Source organism: Macrotis lagotis, chromosome 8, assembly GCF_037893015.1.
Source record: "Macrotis lagotis isolate mMagLag1 chromosome 8, bilby.v1.9.chrom.fasta, whole genome shotgun sequence".
Taxonomy (NCBI): Eukaryota; Metazoa; Chordata; class Mammalia; order Peramelemorphia; family Peramelidae; genus Macrotis; species Macrotis lagotis.
Genome location: NC_133665.1, coordinates 64,387,985 through 64,414,120, shown reverse-complemented (window position 1 = coordinate 64,414,120; position 26,136 = coordinate 64,387,985). Strand labels below are relative to the sequence as shown.

The window sequence follows — 26,136 nt, the reverse complement described above, 5'->3', positions numbered from 1 at the left end:
CTGCAATGTCAACTAGATTTTTAAAGGGCTTTATGGCTGCCCACAACTTTGATATATACATTTTATTGTGGCACCATTTGTGCTGCTAAAGTTAAGTTTGAGTCAGCATTTCTAGTAAGAAACCCATGCTCAGGGGATTTATAATTCAACCGTAAACAGTTTGCTATGGCTTCGGTGATAAAGAAATTTAACCTACCATGCCTACTTTATCATGGCAAGAATAGGCTGTGGGGTCTCCAGTGGTGGGATCATACTCATTGGGATCAAGGAGATGAGCCACATGTTTCTTCCCCATTATAAGTATGACTCGAGTATCTGAGAAGTGGCAACAGATAGTCTTTTATCATTCCCAAGTGAATCAATATAACATATAGAAACAACAACAGAAGCTTCTAAAGGATGCAATACTTTCAAAATCCTTGATAGCTATCATCTCATTTGACTTTCATGTCAAGTCTATGGGAAATTTATCATAATATCCATTTTAAGAGTTGGGAAATTAAAGTTTGTATAGTTTAAGTGATATACTCAGTTCTAGGGGCATAAAGTTTTAGAGTTTGGAAATCATCTAATGAAAACCTCTCCTCTCACAGTCCCAGAGAATTTTGTGATCCACAGTTGAGTGGCTCCTCAATAACTTCCATTTGTATAGTTCTCTATTATTTCCAAAGTATTTATGCACCTTATCTATGTTAATCTTTACAACTATCCTTCTTTATGGGTTAGGAAATCAAGATGCCATGAGGTAAAGTCACTTATGCAGATTCTCTTGGTTTGTGAGTGACAGTACTTAGGCCAGATCCTAGGCTAAATCCTCAGTCTTCTGATTATAATCTACTACTGTCTCCATAGCATCTCTCTAGGGTAATGTGCCCTTTCTTTTAGCTTCAAAGGAAACATTAACTTTGGAACTACAAGCATGCCAATCAAAAAAAAAAAAAAAACAAGAGGATGACTTATGTTGCTGATTTAGAAAAATGAACTGTGGCAGCTCAAAAGTGTATTGGATTTTAGATGGCAAATATTACCAAGTGTTATTTCAGATACTTAAGAAAACTACTTAATCGTTTAGTGAATGCTTATTAAGTGCCTATGAGAATCAAGGAACCAGAATTTCTGAGCTGGAAAGGACTATTAAATCATCTTGCCTAATATGAGGTCCAGAAATTAGAAATAACTTGCTCCAAAGTTACATGGCAGTTTCAGTTGCAGTTGGCACTAGAATTCGGGAATTCTGACTTATAATTTAATCTCTTTTTGATTGTTTCATATTTGTAAATTCAAAGTGTTATGCTGAGATAGTATAAAGATTAATAAGATGCATAGGCCTGATCCTTAAAGTGTTTAAAATCCAATATAGGGTATAAATATAATGAAAGTCATAATGAAACTCAAATTATATATAGTCAAATATAGGGAAATATTTGTTTTAGGTAGACATAATCATGGAAGGCTGAATTCAGGAAGTGTTATTTTGTACTATGATGTATAGAATGGTGAGTATGTCAATGAAGGCAGCTAAATGGGACAGTGGAAAAATTGCTGAGTCTGGAGTCAAAAGAACCTGAATTCAAATGAGATACTACCTGTGTGACTATGGGCAAGCCACCTCACCCTGCTTACCTCAGTTTCCTCATTTGTAAATTGAGCTGGAGAAGGAAATGGCAAACTCAAGTAACTCTTCCAAGAAAACCGCAAATGTGGTCATGAAGAGTCAGATATGATGTAGCAACAACGATTATGTCAACAGGCTAAGAGAAATTCACAGAGTAAAAAGGTTATTCCAGATATGAGACAGAGCATGAAGAAAGGGATGGAAGTGATATAGATTAGGATTTGTTTTATGTATAGTTCAAAAGGGGAATAATGTTATAATATTGTTGTAGTCTGATTGTAGAAGGCCCTGAGAAGTCTGAACCCTTTAACTGGTGAAAACACAGTGAAGGAAGGACCAAAGTTGGAAGATAATGACTAGAGAAGAGAGCTGGATTTGAATAGGTCAGAATTAACTGTGTAGAGTTAGAGGGCAAGAGGTATTCTAGGCATAAAGAAAAGGATGAGGAACTAGGGTAAAGGGATGAGATTTCCTTGAATAGAAATTATTGTAACCAGAGTATTCTGAAATCATAAATAGTCTTGAAAGGTAGCATGAAAATCATAGAACTTCAGAGCTGAAAAGGTTGTAATTAGAGGTCTAAGTGACGTTGCAGGTCATCAAATTCACTCCTACCCTTCTCATTTTACAGAGGAGAAAACTAGTGCTCAAAAATATTTGCCTATGGCTATTCAGATAGTTGTGATTGAGCTTGGATTTGAACCCATAATGGGGTCTTGCAAGCTCATGTAGTTGATCTGTTCACTAATCAGAGAAGGAAACTTAAGATTCAGAGTAAATTGTCAAAAGTTACACTAGTAGTAAGTGTCCCAAAATCAGTGTTTTTCTATTATAACAGATTGAATTTGACCTTATACTAATGGGAAGACATTGAATTCTGGGTCTGAGTAGTGTTGTGATATAATTGTGGGGTCTTTTGGTATGACAATTATGGTTTACTAATAAGAACACTCCATTATGGTGAAAAAAATACCTTAGTTCAGATCTAACCTCTTTTAATTATTGGTTTTTGGGGTCACATTTTGGTCATTTAACTTAATTAAGTATAATTTTCTTTACTAAATGGGTCTCAACTATATAATCTCTAAGTTTTTTTTCTAGCTCTATGAATACATGAATGCTGTGGAATAAAGCTGATATTCTATTGAGAACTTTTTAGGTATACTTTCCAGAATCCTAGTGATAGATGCTAGATTTATGATTTTATTGGTTTAGAGAACCCCTTGTAAGGAAACTGCTATTAGCAATTCAGATCAATATCTTTTTTGCAACTTATAATCTTAGAGAGTTGCCCAAAGTATTGAGGGCTTAAATCACTTTCCTAAGGTCACATGGTCAGTATGTTAAAGTGAGCCTGGATTTTCCTGGTTCTAGATCTATCTTTATTCACAATGTATGCTGTCTCATAGAATGATTGACATTTGTTAATTCATTGATATATTTATGATACCCTCCTTCCACTGATGTGGATTGCAACCAATACAAGTATTTTCAACTGTGCAACTTTTTTTTCTCTATCCTCTCTTAAGTCTTTCATGGGTGGAGTCCTGGGGAGCAATATAATTTTTGGTCACAAGGGATCAGGGACCTTGAGCAACAATATTGTTTCCAGTAACAAAGGAGGAAGGATGCCAAGGAATGGTATAAGTTGCAATTCCAGGGGATCAAGGGCTCTTCAAGGATAAGGAACAGAATGCTGACCAGAAGAACAGTAATCATATCTCTTCCCAGATTATATTACCTTGGAAGCACTGAAAACTTCCAAGCCCTCAGAACTAACTCTGAAAATAGCAGTGCAAAAAGTCAAATGCTGAAAATAATGCCTCTGCTCAACTGTTCTAGCACACCAGGAAGAGAGCCTAACTTTAACATAAAGTTCAAAATCAAGAAATAAGGTGGATAAATGAACAAACAGAAAAAAGAACCAGAATATAAAATGCTACTGTAGTGTCAGAGAAGATCAAGACCCAAACTGAGAAGCAGACAATGAAGTTAAAAGAGATACAAGGAAAGCCTCAAAGTAAAATGTGAATTGGACACAAGCCCAACAAGAATTTCTGTAATTAATTTCAAAATCAAATGAAAGTTGTAGAGGAAAAAGTAGATTAAAGAAATGAAAGCAAAGGAAGACAATTGTGAAGACAATTTACAGTTTTTAAGAAAAGCACAAGAACATACTGAAGAAAATTGGTCAGTTCAGTAATGTCTGACTCTTCATAGGGTTTTCTTGACAAAGATACTGGAGTAGTTTGTTATTTTCAGAGAAGATTAAATAACTTACCCAGAATCACATAACTAGTAAGAATTTGAGGCCAGATGTGAACTTAGGAAGATGAATCTTCTTGACTATAGACTTGATACTCTATCCACTGAACCATCTAGCTTCCCACTAAAGAAAATAATACCTTAAAAAAGAATTGGTCAAATGAAAAACAGAGATACAAAACTTCACAAGTGAAAATTATTCTTAAAGATTAGAATTGGGCAAGTGGAAGCTGATGACTCCATGAAACATTAAGGAACAATAAAACAAATTCTAAAGTTTAAAGAATAGGATAAAGTGTGAATTATCTCTTTAAGAAAATAATCAGGGGCAGCTAGGTGGCATAGTGGATAAAGCACCAGCCTTGGAGTCAAGAGTACCTGGGTTCAAATCCGGTCTCAGACACTTAATAATTACCTAGCTGTGTGGCCTTGGGCAAGCCACTTAACCCCATTTGCCTTGCAAAAACCTAAAAAAAGAGGAAAAAAAAGAAAATAATCAACCTGGAAAATAGATCAAAGTGAGATAATTTAAGAATTATTAGATTACCTGGAAGCCATAAACAAAGAGACTTAGAGATCATATTTCAAGAAATTGACAAGAAAAATTGCCCCAATTTCTTTTTTTATTAATTTTTAAGGGTTTTTCTTTATTTTTTAAATTTACACATTACTAAAATAATCTTCTTTAAGAATAAACATAATACCCCCTCCCCCACAAACATATAAAACCTCATGAGGAATAAAGTAAAAGAAAGAGAAAAAAATTTGTTTCAGTCTGTGTTCTGATACCATCAACTCTGTCTTGGGTGGATAACATTCTTTATCATAAGTCCATCACAGAAATTACTTCCATATTTTTCAATAGTTGCTGTTGCTGATTGTAAGTTCCTCCATCCATTCCTCCCTACTACCATCTATTATATTTTCTCTCTCCTTTCACTCTGTCCCTCTTCTAAAATGTGCTGTAGGGTAGCTGAGTGGTGCAGCAGACAGAGCACAGGCCCTGGGGCAAAGAGGCCCCAAGCCCACATACCAACCCAGAGACCCAGCAAAAACCTGGCCCCATGGCCCTGAATAGGCCACCCAACCCCAGCACCTTGCAAAAAGTAAAAAAGAAAATGTGTTATATCTGGCTATTCTCTCCTATGATCTACCCTCTCCTCTATCACCCCCTTCCCCCATACCCTATTGAGTGTGTATGCTGTTTCCTTCCTGAACCATTTCTGATGAGAGTGAAGGTTCCCTCATTCCCCCTTGCCTTCCCCCCTTCCATAGCATTGCAAAAAGTCATTGCAAAAAAAAATCTTTTATATGAAATGTTAGTCTATTCTACCTTTCCTTTCTCTTACTCCCAGTGCATTTCCCTTTCACCCATTGACTCCATTTTTACAATGTATTATACCTTCAAATTCAGCTCTCTCCTGTGCCTCATCTATAAAATCTCCTTCTACCTGCTCTATTAAATGAGAAGGTTCATATGAGTATTATCAGTAACATCTTTCCATGCAGGAATACATGGAGTTCATCATCATTAAGTCCCTCATAATTTACCCTTCTCCACTCTCTATGCTTCACTTGAGTCCTTTATTTGAAGGTCAAACTTTCTGTTCAGCTCTGGTCATTTCAACAGGAACATTTGAAATTCCCTTGTTTCATTGAAAGTCCATTTTTTCCCCTGGAAGAGGATATTCAGTTTTTCTGGGTAGTTGATTCTCAGTTGCATTTCAAGCTCTGGCAGGGCTGCCCCTCTAACCCCATGAAACAGAGTTTTTCCACTATTTTCCAGGTTACCTTGGCCTGGAGAATTGCTTCACTGGATCTTTCTGTGGGTTCTGTCTCTTGAAAATTTAGTTAGAGTCATAATTTTAATGTTTTTGAAATATTTTGGAGAGAGCACCTAAGAGAGGCTCTTCTCCTGCTGCCATCATCTGAAAAAAATCACCAAGACAAAAATCCCAAGAATATTATCAGTAACTTCCAGAGCTTGAAGGTCAAAGAGAAAATACTTCAAGCAAACAGAAAGAAACCATTCAAATATCTTGGAGCCACAGGCAAGATCACATAAGATTTAGCACCTACTACTATAAAAGAGGGAAGGGCTTGGAATTTAATATTTTAGAAAGCAAAAGAGTTAGTATTACAACCAAAAATAGTCTATGCAACAAAAAAATTAATATAATCCTTTCAGGAGAAAAATCAATAATTAACAAAATAGAAGACTTTCAAGCATCCCTGATCTAAAGACCAGAATTGAATATCAGATATCAAATTTGATTTTCAAATGCAAGACTCAAGCATAAAAAAGGTAAACATGAAAGAGAAATCATAAGGAACTTGATAAGATTACTTTTCTATATGGAAAGATAATGCATTTGTCTTTAAAAACTTTATCATTGTTAGAACAGTTATAATGATTCTATGTTGAAAAAAGGTGAGTGAGTCAATTGTTGGGTATATATAATATATTTCATTTACATATATATACACATATATACTCAATTGGTAATAGAAATCTACATCAGGGAATCAGGGAAATGGGATAAATAAAAAGGATGATTAAAAAAAAAGAGGGCAAGATAAAAAAGGTAGTAGTCAGAACCAAAAAACAGATTTTAGAAGAGGTATAGTACTGATAAACCTCTGGTCAATTTTATTTAATAAAAAGAAAGAAGAAAACCAAATTTCTGGTATCATAAATGAAAAAGGTAAACTCACCACCAATGAAGAAGAAATTAAAGTAATAATTAGGAATTATTTTGTCCAACTCTATGCCAATAAATTTGATAATCTAAGTGAAATGGATGAATATTAACAAAAATATAAGTTGCCCAGGTTAACTGAAGAGGAAATTAAATACCTAAATAACCCTGTCTCAGAAAAATAAATTCAACAAGCCATTATTGAACTCCCTAAGAAAAAAATCTCCAGGGCCAGATGGATTCAAAAATGAATTCTATCAAACATTTAAAGAACAATAGGTTCCAATTCTATATAAACTCTTTGGAAAAACAGGTGAAGATAGAACTCTGCCTAACTCTTTCTATGACATCAATATAGTGCTGATACCTAAACCAGGAAAAGTTAAAACAGAAAGAAAATTATAGACCTATCTCCCCAATGAATATAGATGTAAAAATCTTAAATAGAATCTTAGGAAAACGACTACAGCAAGTTATCACTAGCATAATACGTTATAGCCAAGTTGGATTTATCCCAGGAATGCAAGGTTGGTACAATATTAGGAAAATTATTAGTATAATTAATTATATCAATAACAAACCTATCAGAAATCAGGTGATTATATCAGTAGATGCTGAAAAAGCTTTTAACAAAATAGAGCACCCATTCCTACTAAAAACACTAGAGAGTGTAGAAATAAATGGATTGTTCCTTAGAATAATAAGCAGTATCTATTTGAAACCATCAACAGGCATTATAGGCTTGAGGCATTCTCAATAAACTCAGGGGTGAAACAAGGATGCCCATTATCACCACTACTATTCAATATCATATTAGAGATGTTAGGTTCAGCAATAAGAGAAGAAAAAAGAAATTGAATGAATTAGAATTGGGAAGGAAGAAACAAAACTCTCACTCTTTGCAGATGACATGATGTTATACCTAGAGAATCCCCAAAAAACCATCTAAAAAACTACTAGAAATAATTAGTAACTTTAGCAAAGTTGCAGGATATAAAATAAACCCTCATAAATCCTCAATATTTCTATATATGACTGGCAAGATGCAGCAGAAAGAGCTAGAAAGATAAATTCCTTTTAAAGTAACCTCAGACAAAATAAAATACCTGGGAGTCTACCTGCCAATACAGATAAAAACATTTTGAAAACAATTACAAAACACTTCTCACACAAATAAAATCAGATTTAAATACCTGGGCAAATATCATCTGTTCATGGATAGGTCGAACTAACATAATAAAAAAATGACAATTCTATCAAAACTAAACTAATTGTTTAGTACCCCACCAATCAAAATTCCAAAAAATTACTTTAATGGGTTAGAAAAAGTTGTAAGTAAATTTATATGGAGAAATAAAAAGTCAAGAATTTCCAGGGATTCAATAAAAAAAATGCAAAAGAAGATGGCTTAGCCTACCAGATCTAAAATTATATTATAAAGCATCAGTCATCAAAACCGTCTGGTATTGGCTAAGAAATAGAGTGGTGGATCAGTGGAATAGACTAGGTGCAACAGCAGGAAATAATTATAATAATCTGCTATTTGACAAACCCAAAGAGTCCAGCTATTGGGATAAAAACTCTCTCTTAGATAAAAACTGTTTGGAAAATTAGAAGTTACATTGCAGAAACTTGGATTAGATCAACACTTCATATCCTATACCAAGATAAGATCAAAATGGATACAGGATTTAGACATAAAAAGCAATATTATAAGCAAACTAGGAGATCAAGGAATAGTTTTCCTGTCAGATCTATGGAAAGGGAAGCAGTTTATGACCAAGGAAGAGATAGAGAACATTATTAAAAAGAAACTAGATAATTTTGATCACATTAAATTAAAAAGCTTTTACACAGACAAAACCAGTGTACACAAAATTAAAAGAAAAATAGTAAACTGGGAAACAGTTTTTACAGCTAGTATTTCAGACAAAGGACTCATTTATACAATATACAGAGAACCGAGTCAATTAAAAAAAAACAACAAGCCATTCCCCAGTTGACAAATGCTCAAAGGATATGCAAAGGCAATTTACAGATGAAGAAATCAAAGCCATCCATACTCATATGAAAAATTGCTCTAAATCACTACTTATTAGAGAAATGCAAATTAAGATATCTATGAGGTACCACCTCACACCTCTCAGCCTGGCCAATATGACCAGAAAAGACAATGATCAATGTTGGAAGGGATGAGGGAAAATTTGGGACAGTAATATATTTTTGGTGCAGTTGTGGAGAGCAATTTTGGAACTTTGGAACTTTCTGGAGAGCAATTTGGAACTCATCCAACCTTTCTGGAGAGCACTTTGGAAATTTGCAACAAAAATGTGTGTACACTTTGATCCAGAAGAGATTATGAAAAAGGGTACAAATATCACTTGTACAAAAACATTCATAGCAGCCCTGTTTGTGGTGGCAAAGAATTGGAAATTAAGTGAATGCCCTTCAATTGGGAAATAACTTAAACTGTGGTATATGTATGTGATGGAACACTATTCTTCTATTAGGAACTAAGAGGGATAGGAATTCAGGGAAGCCTGGAAGGATTTGCATAAACTGATGCTGAGCAAGATGAGCAGAACCAGAAAAACACTGTATATATCCTGACAGCAACATAGGGTGATAGTCAACCTTAATGGGCTTGCTCATTCCATCAGTGCAACAATCAGGCACAATATTGGTTTATCTGCAATGGAGAATACAATCTGTATCCAGAGAAAGAACTGGGGAGTTTGAACAAAGACCAAAGGCTATTACCTTTAAATGAAAAAAAAAAGTTATCTTATTATGTAGTTTTGCTATCTCTTGTACTTTATTTTTCTTCCTTAAGGATATGATTTCTCTCTCATCACATTCAACTTAGATCAGTGCTTACCATGGAAACAATGTAAAGACTAACAGATTGCCCTCTGTGGGGGGTGGGGGTGGGAAATTGTAAAATTCAAAATAAATAAAATCCTTTAAAAAAGAAAGAAAAAAGAAGAGGAACAGGAGAGAGAGTCTGGGGATAAACTAACTAATTAAATAAATAAATAAATGAATAAATGGAAGGAAATATATAGTTAGTTATCCTAACTATAAATGTGAATGGGTTGACCTCACTCAGCAAGTAGAGTGGAGAAGTGGAGAGATGGATAGATTAGAAGCCAGAATCTAATAATATGTTGTTTATAAAAAAGCACTTTTGAAAGAGAGACACATAGAGATTTTAAAACAAGTGACTGGAGCAGTATTCTTCTTCAGCTGAATTAAATACTCTATTGGGATTTTTTTCAATTTTTTTGATATTAAAAATGGGGACGGGGCGGCTAGGTGGTGCAGTGGATAAAGCACCGGCCCTGGAGTCAGGAGTACCTGGGTTCAAATCCAGTCTCAGACACTTAATAATTACCTAGCTGTGTGGCCTTGGGCAAGCCACTTAACCCCATTGCCTTGCAAAAAAATGGGGACCAATGAAACATGTGGCCTTCTATTAGCTATCCCTTGTTACATCCCATGTTACTTCACTAACACTAAATCTTTGAATCATGCTATCATCTGATACTATTGTTGACATTTTTCTTTTGTGCATTTCCTCCTGGGTATACTCCAACTTACTCATTCACATCATTTTATTCCCTTACTATTGGGTGGTTTGTGTTTTTCATTCTTTGAATCTATAGCATTCTTTGATTTACAGTCATATAACATTACCTGAAGATTATTTATTTTAAAAAAAATTAGCTTCAAAGAGTGAAGCTTGGGATCAGTAAAAGTACTACATAGTTTCCCAAAAACCTGTCCATCCCAGATTTCTACTATTCAATTTTGGGTCAAGTTCATCATCTAGCTTTAGTGTCTTTTCAAGCTCTATTAATTGATAGTTTAATAGATTTTTTTCATCTAAATACACAGCATAGTTGGGGCAATAGGCATTCAACATTCATTTAGTTTTCCCTATGTGGATATCAAGAACAAACTCTGGAGCTACTACACACATCATTTAAAAGATCTTGCAGTATTCCTGAGTATTTAAATCAGCATAGTATCATTTATAAACAGGGCACTTGAGGAGACTTTCTTAGTTATAAGGAATTCCTTTTACATTTGGATTCTGTTTCCCAATATACTGTGTGACAATGGCAGGCATCTTTGGCAATCAAACATCTGCCTATTTTATGCTTCATATGAAAGTAATAATCTGAAGGTTATTTAACAAAGTTATCTCTGTTGTTCCAACTTTCAAGTCATCTTGTATTATTTCAACATATGCATAGAAAACATCTTGTTGAAAGAAAGCCTTTAAGGCAACATTTTGCTGTACCAACTCAATTGCTTTTATTTTATGTTTTTTTCCCAAAATGAGAACAATGAGCCTGTTGTATTCTCTATAGTTTTCAGTCAATTGTTGATTACTAGGATGTGGATTGCTATAGAATATTGTTTGTAAAGGTCAACGTTTACCATTTCATACTTTCAGAAATAATGTCCTTGACAAATGTGGAGATTATTGTCATAGTGACTTTTTAGAGATGGGAAATTAGGTAGCTATATGGTGATTACTGAAAATTTCTCCTTTGCCTTTTTCAATAATAAAATTACTTATTTTCCCAAGGATTTTGTTTCCTCTCTCTCTCAGGTATTATAGGACATTAGATTTAGATATAGAGGAAACATTATATATACAGACTATCTATCTTAATTATCTCATTCTGAAGATGAGAAAACTGTGGTTTGGAGGGATTCAATGATTTTCCTAATATCCTGAAGATCATTAATGGTGGTATTTTTTTGAGAACAAATGTTGTGGCTCTGTTGTAACTATGAGAAAGAGATTATAGATGGCTCAACAGATTTTTTCCATTTTTCTTCTGTTGTCCTCTTTCCAGTTTCATCCCTAAATGCTCTCAGGATGATGTGGTTTAATTAGATTTCTGGCCAAGCCTTCTGCAAACTTGTTTTTTTTCCCTCTATTGCGCCTCAGTTTTATGAGGCGATATTGCTCATACTCTTCTGATTTTCACTCCTGGAAGGTTTTACAAATGAGTCTGTATTTTAAGTTGGAGTTGCCCTTGGCAGCCATATATCTTTGCTTGTCAAGCAGATCAAGTGTTTGCTAAAAGACGCTTTGGATAATTTAGGAGGAAAATTTCAGCTGAATGATCTGATTCATATGGCTTTATGATAACTTTTATGCCATATTATGGCTAAATTTTGCATCTTACTGATTCCTTGGACATTATTGGTACTTAATAAGTGTTTTCTAGGTTGAAATTTAATTGAAAAATCTATTGAAATAATTTTAAAAATATTTAAGGGAGAAAATAATCTTAGAATTTTCATATATATATATACACATATATATGTATATGTATGTATATAAATACTTCTTGGTTTAATAAATGCTTTCCTCAAGGCAAGAGAAAATGAGCAAAATGGTGCAGTGAATTCATCACTAGACATGAAGACAGAAAAACTTTCCTGGCTTTGGCATGACTATAGACAAATTAGGTAACATCTTGGAGTTTTCTCATCTTCAATAGGATAATAACCTGTAGTTCCTACATCACAGTTTTGTTGGGAGACTCTAGTATGAAATGTATTTAAAATTCTTTACAATTGTATTGTTAGTCTATAAAGTGAAAGTTTCTGAAGCCAGACAACATTTGATTTCATTGCCAGTTGAAGAGATATGGAAACCTAGATCCAATGGACATTGGTTTTAAGCATGCTATTACCCAAGTTTATATAACAATTGAGTAGAGGAAACAAGTCTCAATTCCATGTCTTCTGACTTTAAATTCTGTTTGAACCCCCCATATTTGAATATAATCCAATATATAATAAGTATAATAAATACTATAAGATCCTTCCTATTGCTCTTGGAGTCTGGATGCTAATATCTATTTCTTCATGAGGTAGTTACCATAATCATATCATGTGTTCATCATGTTTCAGTCTTAAACTCTTTCTGCAGATTCTGTACAGAAGAATCAGATCTTATCATTGGAGAGAAACAAGAGCTGGAAACAGAAGAGTATTAGAACATAGAACATACTATATCAGAACTAGAAGTGGGGTTAGAAAGACAGCGCTGAAAGTTAATTCAGGTCATAGAATATAGAATATTTGAACCAAAAGAAACTCAAGAAGATCATATATTTTGGTGGAAGCTAAGTTAGAAATCTTCTCATCTAAATCCCTTAAGATACACAAGGGTAAATACGACCAAGAAAAAAGAAATGTTTTGCTTGCTGTCCTGTAAAAACTAGTGGGTTTTCCAGTTTGGCACTGAGACTAGTGAAGATCTTCTGAATGCTAGCCCTATACTCTTTCTTCTCTGCCTAACTTTTTTTAACTTATCAGGAAGTTAAATCTTCATCATCTTTCCTTTTACAAGCAAAATATTTAAATGAAATGCCTCTGATTTTCAGAAAATACTAAAGAATTATATTTAGAAGGTCTGGTGATATTGTCTTTTGTCAGATTATGTCTCTTTAAGGAAGATACCATGAGTAAGATCAAGAATCTTATCCTCCTTCCCTACAAAATTGCTAGAGAAAAACAGTACCAGAATCTAAGTGGATTGTAAGCAATCTGAAAACACTAGCCATGGTGGCAACAAGAGCTGAACTTCCTGAAGAGAATACCAATACTTTATAGAGGAAACCTTGACAGTGGGCCTAGAAGCATATTATCAGTGAATGGCAAAACAACAACACAGTATTAGAACAAAGATAATCTGATTCCAAATCCAGACCTTTATTCACTTGCTAACATTCATCTAAAGGAGTATTGGAAAACAAAATACCCTTTTAGTGTGAGGATTATTTTACCAAGTTTTTCCACTTTCTGTGGGTCTCAATTTCCTCTTTAATAAAATGAAGGAGTTAGACCTTTGAAGTCCCTCCCATCTCTAAACCTATACTCTTCATTTTAAAATACTTCAATTCAAGGAATAATTATAAAGACAATATAATTACTTGCCTGTGTATGAAACTGTAAAACATGTGGTTGTGCTAGGGAATAATTCTGGTGGTATCACTAAAGAGAGAACCAAATGAAAGGCTCTTCCTTTGGCATTTTTAGGAGTAGTAGAAAACATTATCACATATGGTTACAGTGAAATTGAAAGGAATATCACCGTTCTAGATTTTGATCAAAGTCATCTTTGTTCGCTTAATCTCAGACCACTCAATATAAGGCAATATGTAAGAATAGCCCTTGAGGGACTTGACATGTAGAAAGGGAGAAGAAACAAGTCACAAATCCATGACAAGATAATATAACAGGTTGGAATGTGCTTAGTGCTAGTTGAGAGGGAATTCAGTCCTTTCTCACCCTCTCCATGACATACAGTAACTCATCTTTTGTGTGATGTGAATAGATCTTCAGGTGCCATTTGATATATTCATGCCCTTCACTGAGTGATATAATCAATCAGTCAGTCAACTAGTATTTAATAAGTACTGACTATTTCCTGGGCACTGTGTTTAGTGCTTGGGGCATAAATAAAAGCAAATGAAAGACAGTTCTCACATTCTAATGGAGGAAAGAAAATCATTTACTAGAAATTTGAAAGCAGGTGGATATGGAGAGGGTAGAAGTTGGAGGAAAGAGGAAGAGCTGGAAGGGAAATGATAGTGAAGTCTAGAGAATTAGAAACAGAAGTAGGAGAGAAATGAAAAATTGCTGACCAGAAACCCTTTCCTAAATGAAGGGTATGGAATGAATTTACTAATAGGAGAAGGAAGTCATTGGGACATAGGTAAATTCCAAGGTGAGAAGACAAGTGAATTGTTTGAAAATTCATTAAGAAGAATAGGAAACTCCCCTGATTTGCTAACAAGGAATAGAGCCAGAATTTGAATACATGCTTTATGATGAAATCTATAATTTTTTAACTACTTAATATTTTCTCTTCAATGAACAAGGGTGCTGTGTTTTGGTGGGGGTTAGGGGCATCAAAGATGAAGCTTGACTGAAACATCACAGAATGGCCAGGCAGGACTTAAATAATGGGTTTAGGAGTTGGATTTTATCCTATGGTTAAGTGAAAGATTTTGAACACAATAATGATGTCATATAAGATATGTTTAAGAAAGATTAATCAGGTATTTTTGTGGAATAGTTCTAAAAAAGATATATACTTATTACTTCCTTTTTTTCCTTTCTCTCATTTAGTTGTCCTTTGCAATTTGGCTTTTGACCTTTCAATCAACTGAAATTTTTCTTTCCAAGTTACTAATGATCTCTTTTTTGATTTTTCTCAGTTCTCACTCTTCTTGACTCCTCTTTGGTATTTGACATTGTTGACCAACTCCTCTTTCTGGAAATTTTCACCTCCCTGTGTTTTTGTAACAGTGATCACAGTAAAATCCTAGAATTAGACATTAGCAGGCATGGTTGCAGAATATCTGGAAAAGACTTTTCAGGGAGTCATTATGGCTTTATTAAGAAAAGATAAAAGGCTAATTTATTTTCATTTTGATGGGTTTACTAAACTGATAGATGATGAAAATGCTATATAGACTGTTCATCTAGGTGCTAGGAAACTTTTGATTAAGTATCTGATATTATTTTGGGGTAGAAAATAGAAAAAAATGTGGACTAGTTCCAAGCTTGACATTTAGCACATAGTAGGTACATAGTGAGGTTTGTTAAGTGATTTACTAGGTAATTATATATTTAGATGGCTTTAGATCTGTGTGGGTGGCTGGACTTAAATAGCAGTTTTTAATTGATCAGTATGATTGTGTCAGGAAGTTATCTTTAGATTACCCTTTGTTTGATCCTGTGCTATTAAACAACTAATTTAGGAAGGAAAATAAAATAGTAGATATTCATTAAATTTGTAAGTGATAGAAAACTAAGAGGGATAGCTAAAACTTTGAATGAACAAGTTAATTCTATTTTTTGATAGGCTAGAGCTCCGGGGTAAGTCTAAAAAGGTGAAATTTGGTATGAATAAATGTAAGATATTAGGATTGAGTACAAGAAAATTAAGTTTCATGAGTAAAAGATGGCCAGGGCATGGTGAGCTAGGTGGCCAAAGTGGTTAGAGAACTGGACTTGGAATCAGGAAGACTCATCTTCATGCGTTTAAATCAGGTCTTAGAGACCTACTAGCTTTGTGACCCTGGACAAATTGCTTAATTCTATTTGCCTTAATTTCCTTATCTACAAAATGAGCTAGAGAAGGAAATGGCAAACCACTCCAGTATCTTTGCAAGAATACTCCAAGTGGGGTCAAGAAGAGCTAAATATGACTGAAATAATTCAACAGCAACAGCAACAATAACAATAAGACATAATCAGACAGCAAATTGTCTGAAAACAGAAAGTCTGCTGAAGACTTTTAAATTTAATATCAGTTTAATTACAGTGCAATGTAGTTTAAAAATAGTCAAAAATGCTAAATGTTTGTGTTTTGGGGTTGCATTAAGAGAGGCAAAGCTTCTAGGAATAAGATGATCATAGCCTTTCTATACTCTGCCTTCATCATGTTTCATCTGGAATATTGTGATGAGTTTTGGGCACCATAGTTTAAAAGGGAAATTGATAAGCTCAGAGAAAAGCAACAAGAATTATGAAGAGTCTGATGTATATACAGTTTGAAAAAATTGGGGGTGTTTAGTTCAGAGAAGAGGAGATTCAGTAAGGATGTCATTGTTACACTGAAGACTCTGAAAGACTGTTTTGGGAGCAGGGGGAAGGAACCAGACTTGTTTGGTTATCCAGGGCAATATTAGAATAGATGGATATAAGTTGAAAAAAGACAAAATCAAACATGATAATTGGAAAATAACTTTGTAACAAGTAGTGCTGCCTATGAAATGGGCTGTTTCGAGTGGTAATGCATTCGTTGTCCTTAGTTGTTGGATAACCACATGTTTAGATATTAGAAGTAGGGATTCTTTTTTTATGTATGAGTTAGGCTAATTGCTCTCCAAGGCAATGTCCAACCATAAATCTATGACCCTGTGATCTTATGTTATATCCTTGCCCTCCTATTCTTCCCTTTCCCTCCCAGTAGAATATAAACCCCTTGAGGGCAAGGATTGTCACTTTTATATATGTCTCCCTAGTGCCTAGGATAGTACCTGGCACCTAGAACATAGTCAATAAATGTTGATTGATTCTAAAAAGGCGTCTTCAATCAAGGAATTACATTTGGACGTTTTGGCAGTAATTCAATTATGAAATTATAATGAAGAAAATACAAGTAGAATTTGAAGGAAAAGATATTAGGAGTACTTACCCAAGAAATACAGATCTTACTTGATGGTATTTGAATATGGGGGGGGGGAAGTCCAAGGTGAATGAGGTTTTGAGTCCAGAGAATAAAAATAACTATTCCATTGATAGAAATTGGCATTCAGAGAGGGCCAAAAACTGGAGTTCTTTGAGGGATTTGTGAAAGATGATAGTAAAAATTATTTGCAAAAATAATTTGCAAAAATGAATCCCACACTGCCAGTCTGAGTGAAAATGCCTCTCCTAAAAATCTTATCAGGTTGATAGTAAAGGTATTATACAGATGATATTATACAGATGATAAAACAGAATGAAAGAGGTTAAGTCATTTGTCGAGTCACAAAGTATCACATGATATGAAACCAAGTATCTTGACTCCAATCTTGGAAGTCTTTCTACCATATCATGTTGGGTTCTGCCTAAGTTTAGGGATGGATGGCCTCTCCATGACCCTTTTGGTTCTATTTCTTTTTATAAGGAGATGTGGTTCCCTGTTCCTAAGAAGGCACAAGGAAATTTCTCATGGGATTACCCAGGAAAACTGCATAACCATCAAACCCACAGATGGTTCCCCCTTTAACTTTCATATCAATGCTAAGCACATCTACAAATCTATCATGAGAATGGTACATGATTATTGGGGCTTTGATTAACTTCAGCTGTTTATCTGTTAAAAAAAGAAATGGAGAGGGAAAGAAGGGGAAAGAACAAAAAAAGTAAGGAGAGAAAAGAATGGGGGAGAGGGAGAAGGAAAAGAGGGAAATGGGAGAGAGAGGGAGGTATGTAGGGAAGATAGAGAAGTGAATAAAACAAAGTAATTATAGGTACCTTCATGCCTGCTAATGTCCTACTCTTTGGAATGTATTCTGCTAGTGTCAAAGGATGGTGACTGTTCTGGTTTATTGTTTCAGGGAATATGAGAAAATTCCCATGGAGTCTAAAGAAATTACTGAATGGGTCTCTTCTAGTGAAGCAATGTAGATAAGCATTATCTGGAGAGCAAGACTCAGTCCCTGGTGATTTCAGTGCCTGATAAGACCTCATAGAAGAACTGAAATGTCCCCCTGGAGAAATGTCTGAGCCCAGTCATCGAATTTTTTTTTAAAGCACTGATGTCATTTTGTAATTTTGCTCTTCAAAAGAGGAAAGGGGAAAAAAAGAAAACAAACCAACTTTCTAAAGCAGAAAAGCTCTCCCTAGAGCATCTGCTGTTTCAGTCTTCTTTGTATTCTCTTCACAGAAGTTGAGGCACTTCAAATATTCAGTAGCACCCAGGGCCATATGGAAAGGGTTTACTTGAAGTGCATCACCTGTCAAGGCCAATCGATCTGATTCTGATTTCTCTGATATAGCAGCAGCCAGTCCTGGCCAATTGTTGGAGAGAAGCTGCAGAGAACAAGCCCCACTGACAGTTTTGTGGCATTAGTGCAGGAGGGTTTGGTTGGCAGTTAATACAGAAAACACTGTCATTTACTACTCATATGTAAGGCTGTTGATTTAAGGGTGATTGGTTAGTTGGTCCCATTTCCACACAAACATTTCCCTTGACCTTACCAAAGCTTGATTTTTTTTTTCATCTGCTGCTTCTTTACATAGATGATTTACTAAAAATAAAAATGAATTTGAATATCTATTTGAGTCCTGTGACAAAGAATTTGGAAAGGAGTAGGGAGGTGAGGACACCCCACAAGCACAGAATTCTGGATATGAAAATTTTGCCTCAGGCCATGATAAATTTTTCCATCTTATTAACTGCTTGTTTGTTTTTGTTTTTGCAGATTCTTTTATATCTAGTGTCTTGGCTCTAGATCCTTTGTACTGATCATGGGATCATCCATTTTGAACAGAAAAGGATCTTAGAGATCATCTGATTAAACTTGTTCCTTTTGCAGATCACCATAGAAAGACTCCAAAAGCCTAAGTCAATCATACTTTCATTCTAGTTAACCTTTCTTCCCGGGCCTCAATTCTTTGTTCTTTTTAAACCTATCTGATCAGTCCTTCTCTGGTCTCTTTGCAGTATCTCTGTCAGCATGATATTCTTGCCTTTATGCCTTTTCTATTTGTCATCTTATCATTCCTATGAATTCAATTCAGATGAGTCCCAAATCTATATAGCTACCTTAATTTCTATGTATAAATTTAGTCTCACATTCCAACTGTTAGTTATCTCTATATCTTCCTTTCAAAGTCCTCTCGTCCAAATTAACATTCATCATTTTCCCCCTTTCTTGTCTCTAACCCACCACCTACAAACTTCATTATTTCTATTAAAGATATTATCATCTTCCCCACCATACTGGTTTGTATCTGTCACTATTTTTCTCCATTCTTCTGATCTGAGCACATTAAACTTTTCCATTGAACTCTTTGTTATAGTGGTGTATATAGTATTGTTTCTTCATTTATCTCAAGACAAGATGGAACTGGCTGGATTTTCTTATTAAAAGTTATGTTTACAGAAGATAATGTGAGCACTTCATAAATCTAAAAGCATTCTATAAATAGTAGCTATTATCATCAATATTATCAAGAGCAGAATCATTCTTCTGTAGCACAGAGTTAGCAGGTCTTGGCCAGGTGCAGCACCATTGAGCAAGTTCAGGAGTGGGAGGAGATGTGTTTCCTCTATGGGAGAAGTCCTTCATTGACTGCTGTCCTTGCAGTAATTGCCACCACTCTTTCTGTAGATCCTCTCAGAACCCTGTTTCCTCTATCATTCCTGTCTTCATTCCTAATTGCATCCTACTCCACCTAACCTTGATTTAACAATTCGAATACATATTTTCTTTGTCTTCTATTTTCCATTGTCCTTACCTTATTTGAATATATGCAGCAGCTCCCCTAGTAGAATAAATGTTACTTGAGGACAGTGAGTTTCATTTTTTTCCTTCATCTTCACTAGAGCAAAGGATCTCACATAGAATAGGTACTTAATAAATTTTGGTTGTTTTGAATTGAATTTACACAATGTAGTTATTATAATAATAAAAATGATTAGGGATATAAAGTACAACAAAATACCTATATTCCTACATACTAAAATATGAATATGACTGAATTACTGAAATATAGACTTTTCATTGAGTCTAGGTTCTTGGAGGTTAGAGACTGCCTGTTTGAATTATTCTCTATAGTGCTTAGAACAAATAGCATCGTGTGGAAGAGTATGTTTAATACATAGCCGAGGATGATGATTAATGATGGACTGTGTCCATGAATACTAATTTGCTCTGAGTATCTGACTTCCTCCTTACCAGAGACATACTGATTCATTTCATATAGTTTGGAAAAGCACAAAAGTAGAATCTGTGGCAAAACTTTTAGGTAGGGGAAGTTTATCTATAGGGCTTTCTATATGATTTCTTCAATATCTTTCTCTTCTTTTGATATATAATACCTTTATACATCTCCCCTAGACTACTCAGGATAAGTGATCTGTCCTCTTTTATCTTCAGTTATTTCTTTTTTGGGGGATAAAGGCATTGAACTAGAATCTAAATGATCTCTTTAAGATTCCTTTCAGCTTTAAAGTTCTAGTATCTGGAGTCCTTTCAAGCACTAGTAGTTTTTGTTTTCTGTTCTAGAACCCCTTCCAATTCTACCATTTGACTTTATAAATTCAGTTTTTCCCTTGGGTAAAGGATCCTATTGTTTCATCTGTTTCTAGACTTCACTCTACCTCACTATTTTATACCTACTAAATTTGTTCTTCATCTTCAGTGTGACCTGTAGTCTCCCAACACTTTAGTACTGTTCCCAAGTGAAAGCAATGCTATAGCTTTACTTTCCTCTCTTCCCAACATTTATCTTGTAGTTTCAGTGCTATAGCATCTTCTACTCACAAATCCCTTGTCATTTGTCCTAATGTGACTCATGCATTGCCAAATTTTAACCCTAGATTGTTCTATCTTCCTCCTTCCTCCTTACTCACATGTTGCCGAATCTGATAGAAAAAGTGATGTTGCTATTGTTATTGTTGTTGCTATTCAGTGGTTTCTGTCATTTATGCCCCTGTAGAAGAAAATACTTGAGTACTTTCCCTGAGATTTTCCTAGCCAAGATATTGAAGTGTTTTGCCACAGAAGCTTCTCCAGTTAAGTGACTTATCCAGGGTTATACAGGCTGGTTTTAAACTCAAGTCTAACTGATTCTACTCTCAGCACTATCCACTGAACCACTATCCATTGCTGCCTCTAGAAAACATTATGCATCTGTACTAATTGGATCCATTACAAATTTTTATCATAATACCACCTGGACCTTCAATATAGGAAGGCAATCATTCTATTCCTCCCAAATTTATTCTTCCTTTCACTCCTCCAGTGGCTATTATAAATTTTTTTCTTTTTTCAAGCTTCCCATACCATCAGTCTTCTGACCCTCTCATCAGAGAACCTGGATATTTAGAAACATAGAGTTTATTTACCATGAGTTTCCTCTTCTCTCTATCTCTAGACCTCAAACCCCTTTGACAGCATTTCCTCCTCACTAATTCTTTCTACTTTTAGTTTCTGATAAATAGATGTGTTGTCTTCCCTATAAAGCCAATAATTACCTGTGATCAAATTCACTTCTATTTTCACTGGCTATTCTCTCATCCTAATAGCTAAACCTTTCAAATCTTAAACTTCTCCCTATTTGTAGATAGATAAATCAATATCTTTGTCCCCTCCCCCTTAAAAATCTGTATTTGTCACTATCAACTCATAAGGTTTTTCTATAGGTCTTTATTTCCTTACCTAAATACTAAGAAGAACGGCAGCCAATCTCTTCTCATTTTCCCTGATTCTTCATTTTTTCACTTCTGTATACTTTGTATTCTGCTTTCTCAACTCATTACTGAATGGAGGTCAGTGTCTATAAAATTACCAGTTATCTCTTAATTGACAAATCTGATGGTCTTTTCTCAATCTTCATCTTTCTTAATCTGTGAAACATTCAACATTATTTATCAACTCCATTTAGATATTTTCTCCTCTCTGCTTTTCATGACACCATTTTTTGTGTGTTTCTAGCTCTCTTTCCCTCCTTTCCTCCATCCCTGGAGACAAGAGGACCTGAGTTCAAGTCTGGCCTCAGATATTTAGTAATTACCAAGCTGTGTGGCCTTTTTCAAGTCACTTAAACCCACTGCCTTGCAAAAAACAAATAAAACAAAAGTAAAGTATTTATAGCTTTTCCAACCAGTCCTGAGAACTTAGGTATTGACTGTCACCTTTAAAGTTTTTACTCTCATTCTCTAGCCACCATCAGAGTCCTAGAGAGAATGGCAAAAGAGGCATAGCTTGTGCCTGTTTACCCTACCTTTTACAAAAAGATCATGCTTACACTTTAATGACTACTTGGGCTCTGGTGCCATGAAACTTCATTATTCTGCACCTACTTATCAATTTGCAAGCCTTGCTAAACTCTATACTTGTTCCCACTGAGATTAGAAGGGTTAGAAAGAAGAATAAGGCTGTACATCTCCAAACACATAATGAATCTCTCCTACTTTTTGCTTTCTCTCCCCTATTTCCAATACCCTTCACCTAGTCACTGGCTAGCTATAGTCTGACTCCACTCAGATCCATCCTTTTAGTCCCAAACCTAAAATATCACTTCTCTCTTCCTTCATCTCATCCAAGCTTCCAATTCCTGAGAAGTCAGCAGTACTAAGTTTGATGTTGATCTCATTATCTGATGAAAGATTTTCCTACTAGGTGGGAATGAGGTTTAACTCTCTCAGCAGGAAATTTAATTTAAAAACAAGACAAACAAAATCAATGGATTTTCAGTTTTTGTAATATTAAGGTTTTTTTTAGCAGACTTCTTAAAGTTCTTAACCATATCCCTACTCAACTTATCTAGTCATCTGCTGAGGGATAAAATATGTGGAAACATCTTTCCAGTTGTTACACTTATCCTAACTTTAGATATTCTTTCTTCCCTGTATGACTCCATGATCTAGTCATTGTTGGATCTAGAGTGTGGGTTGGACAGAAGATACAAAGGCTTAAGTATGAATCTGTTCATGTAGTAGGCCTCCTTTATGGTGACATACCTGCCTTGTCAGTCAGTCAGTAAAGATTTTTTAGGGATCTACTATGTTCCAAGCACTGTTCTGCCCTGGTGACAAAGAAGGGTAAAACTTGGCCTTAGGGAGGGGAAAGGACTTGTCAAAGCCAAAAACTAGCAAGTGGAACCTATTTTTTTCCTCCCTCTTGGTGACTGTATTGCAAAATTTCAATTGTATGGAATATTGATATTGTGTTCAATCTTGCCCTTGGTTTTCCTCTTAAGTCTTTCTAAGAGTAAGTGAAGTACATCTTTTTTTTTTACGCTTCACGAATTTGCGTGTCATCCTTGCTCAGGGGCCATGCTAATCTTCTCTGTATAGTTCCAATTTTAGTATATGTGCTGCTGAAGTGAGCACCATCTTTTTTTTACTCAAATTACTTTTTTTCCCATGAATTAAATCACTATAATTAGTGCTAAGCTCAAATAGAAATGGACTCCTATGGTCATATATTGACTTAACCCCCCTCTCCAATTAACATTATCTCTGTTGTATTGTGCTGTTCTATTTTGTTAAACATTTCTGAATTTCATCCTTATCTTGTATGGCCATATAGTTTTGCAGGCCTCCTTATGGTACATGGGGTTCAAATATTGAAGGACTACATTATAAATGTTACTCATTAAAGAAATACTAAAGGATTTTCCTGTTGAATTGATGGAATCACTGAAACTCTTTTTGTTGTTGTTATTTAGTTGTTTCAGTCTTGTCTGAACACTTGCCTTTTTGTGACCCCATTTGGAATTTTCTTGACAAAGGTACTGGAGTGGTTTGCTATTTCTTTCTCAAGTTCATTTTACAGATGAAGAAACTGAGGTAAATAAGTTTAAGTAACTTACAAGTCATACAGCTAGTCAGTGTTTCAGGCCAGGTTTGAATTCACAAAGATGATCTTTCCTGACCCCAGGACTGGCACTCTAACCTGCCTGCCTGCCTTACCTTGCCACCACCTGCCTGCCCATCCTTTAATTGGTGTTTTTTCCTTCTAGAAGTTCAATCCATCTTACACAACGATGTCAAGCTGGCTTTCTTTAAACACAGGTCTGCGTATGTCACTCTTCTCTCCAATAAACTCCCGGAGATCCCTTTCACAACCTTGTTCAAATCTCTTTTTAGCCTCATTGTACATGGCTCTTCTGCTTGTGCTCTCAGTAAAACCAAAGAGGCAGCTCTGTTTCTCATACACAGCCTCTTCTCTCTTTGCCTTTATATTGGACATTCCCTAAGCCTGGAATGTACCCCCCCCCTCATTTCACGGCTGTGGCTTATGGAATCCCTTTCTTCGTTTCAGATGTGACTCAAAAGCAACATTCCACATCAGACTCAAGAACAACATTCCACATATAATTTGACCTGCAACACCCTTGAATCAGATGAAAATGTAATTGGAACATATTTGTCAAAACAGATCAAAACACTTTAGAACACAGATAATGCTATTATTTGTCATTACTAATAATTAGTTACTCATAATTCATTTAATAATAACAACAAAAACAACTCTACATTTCCTGATCCATTTTCTGCTTGCAGAACTGCCCTCCCCAAATAGATAAATTAAAAAATAAAGCATTAGGGGCAGCTAGGTGCACCAGTCCTGGAGACAGGAGGACCTGAATTCAAATTCCACCTCAGACACTTAATAATGATCTAGCTGTGTGACCTTAGTCAAGTCACTTAGCCTCATTGCCTTGCCAAAAATAAAAAACAACAACAAACAAAACAAAAAATAAAGCATGGTGGTATTCTTAATCAGTGTTCTACTCAGAGGCCTAAAGCCCAATACCACATAAAACACTATGATATACTTGAAAAATGAATTGAAGGCAGCACATACAATAAAGATCCTTGGATTACGTGGAGAAAGACTGGTGCTTTTTCAGAGAAGATGCTACAAGTCCCTTAAGTGTTCATGAATGGAAAAGTTTAATAAAACTTTCCCCTAATAAGGGGGGGGGGGGGGGAGAGAGAGAGAGAGAGAGAGAGAGAGAGAGAGAGAGAGAGAGAGAGAGAGAGAGAGAGAGAGAGAGAAAACATTTCCCTCCACTTTCATTTCATTTGAAGAGTGTTTTTGTTTAGAATGATGAGTCTGGAAATGCTATCTTGCTGATGCCTTTGTCTGACACAAGCAGTTGAGTTAAAATGCAAATTGGCAAAGATCTGAATTTGTTAATGATAGTTCAGATAGAAAGCTGGGGGGGGGGCATACTTTCAGCTCTTTTTCCCATTAAGGATGACTCTTCTCCCCCCTCCCCCACCTCAGGATCTCCTATCCACTAGCTTTGCTTGATTTTCTTTCAGAAACAACTTGCTCTGCTACCAGTAAGACTTCCATAGGAATTGTAGTACTGGATTTAGAATCAGAAAATTTTGATTTTGACCCTAACTTTTGGTACCTATATTATGGTCCTATCTATGTAAGGAATACTCTTACCTGGGTTCCATTTCCTCATCCATAAAATGAATGAGTACAGATATGAAGGCCCTTCTTGTTATCAATAAAAACATGTTAGAAATTGGACCTCTATTCTTGGGTGGCCAAAGTACCACTAAAGTTCTGTGTGATCGTTATGAAAAACCTGGTATTATAATAAGGTGTTGCATCAGTGGGACTCAGCTGAGTGAACTGTGACAGGTTCCCGGTAATTACCTGCATCACAGCACAGAAGGGTTTGATGGCCTTACACTCAATATTTTGAAATGACATTAGTCTGAAGAACATTAAGTGGCATAGGGCTGGGATCTAAGATTCAATATGTGTAAATGTCTTGGTTTTGTCTGGGTGGATGTTATTGTGTGCTTTTCTAGTCATCTCTTATGAATTACCCATAAGGGATATTAATACTACAGAGAATGCATGTGTAACTAGCTAATTTAACCAAGAACCATTTTTAATTCTTGAGAAGCTAAATCAACTTTGAGATTTTTTCATTGATTTCATCCACAGAGGTCATGGCCGGGTAAAATGTGAAGTAATAATAATAAATCACAATCATAAGCTATTTCCCCTTATAAAAATCTAAAATTCTAAATAAATTAAATAAATGAATGAGCAAACAAATAAGATGTAAATTCACCTTAAATTATTAAATTAAATTATTCTCTCATATTTGGGTAGAGGTGGGAAGGAATTCAAAAGTAATAACAATTCCTTGAAATTTACAAGGTAATATTTTGCCCCATGTTGTTTGATTCTAATTAATGATCATTTTGTTATTTGATACCAAATTCTAGCCTACCCCTTTCCCTCACCTCTT

General features: G+C 35.2%; 1 protein-coding gene and 1 non-coding gene across 2 annotated transcripts in view; one reads left to right on the top strand and one right to left on the bottom strand.

Annotated features, from left to right (window-relative positions):
• Nucleotides 1-26,136, top strand: part of HS3ST4 (heparan sulfate-glucosamine 3-sulfotransferase 4) — a 458,983-nt gene that overhangs the window by 200,735 nt on the left and 232,112 nt on the right. The window lies entirely within an intron of this gene.
• LOC141496753 (U6 spliceosomal RNA) lies at nt 23,130-23,236 on the bottom strand. The gene has a single exon (XR_012471150.1). It is a non-coding gene; the product is annotated as a U6 spliceosomal RNA (small nuclear RNA).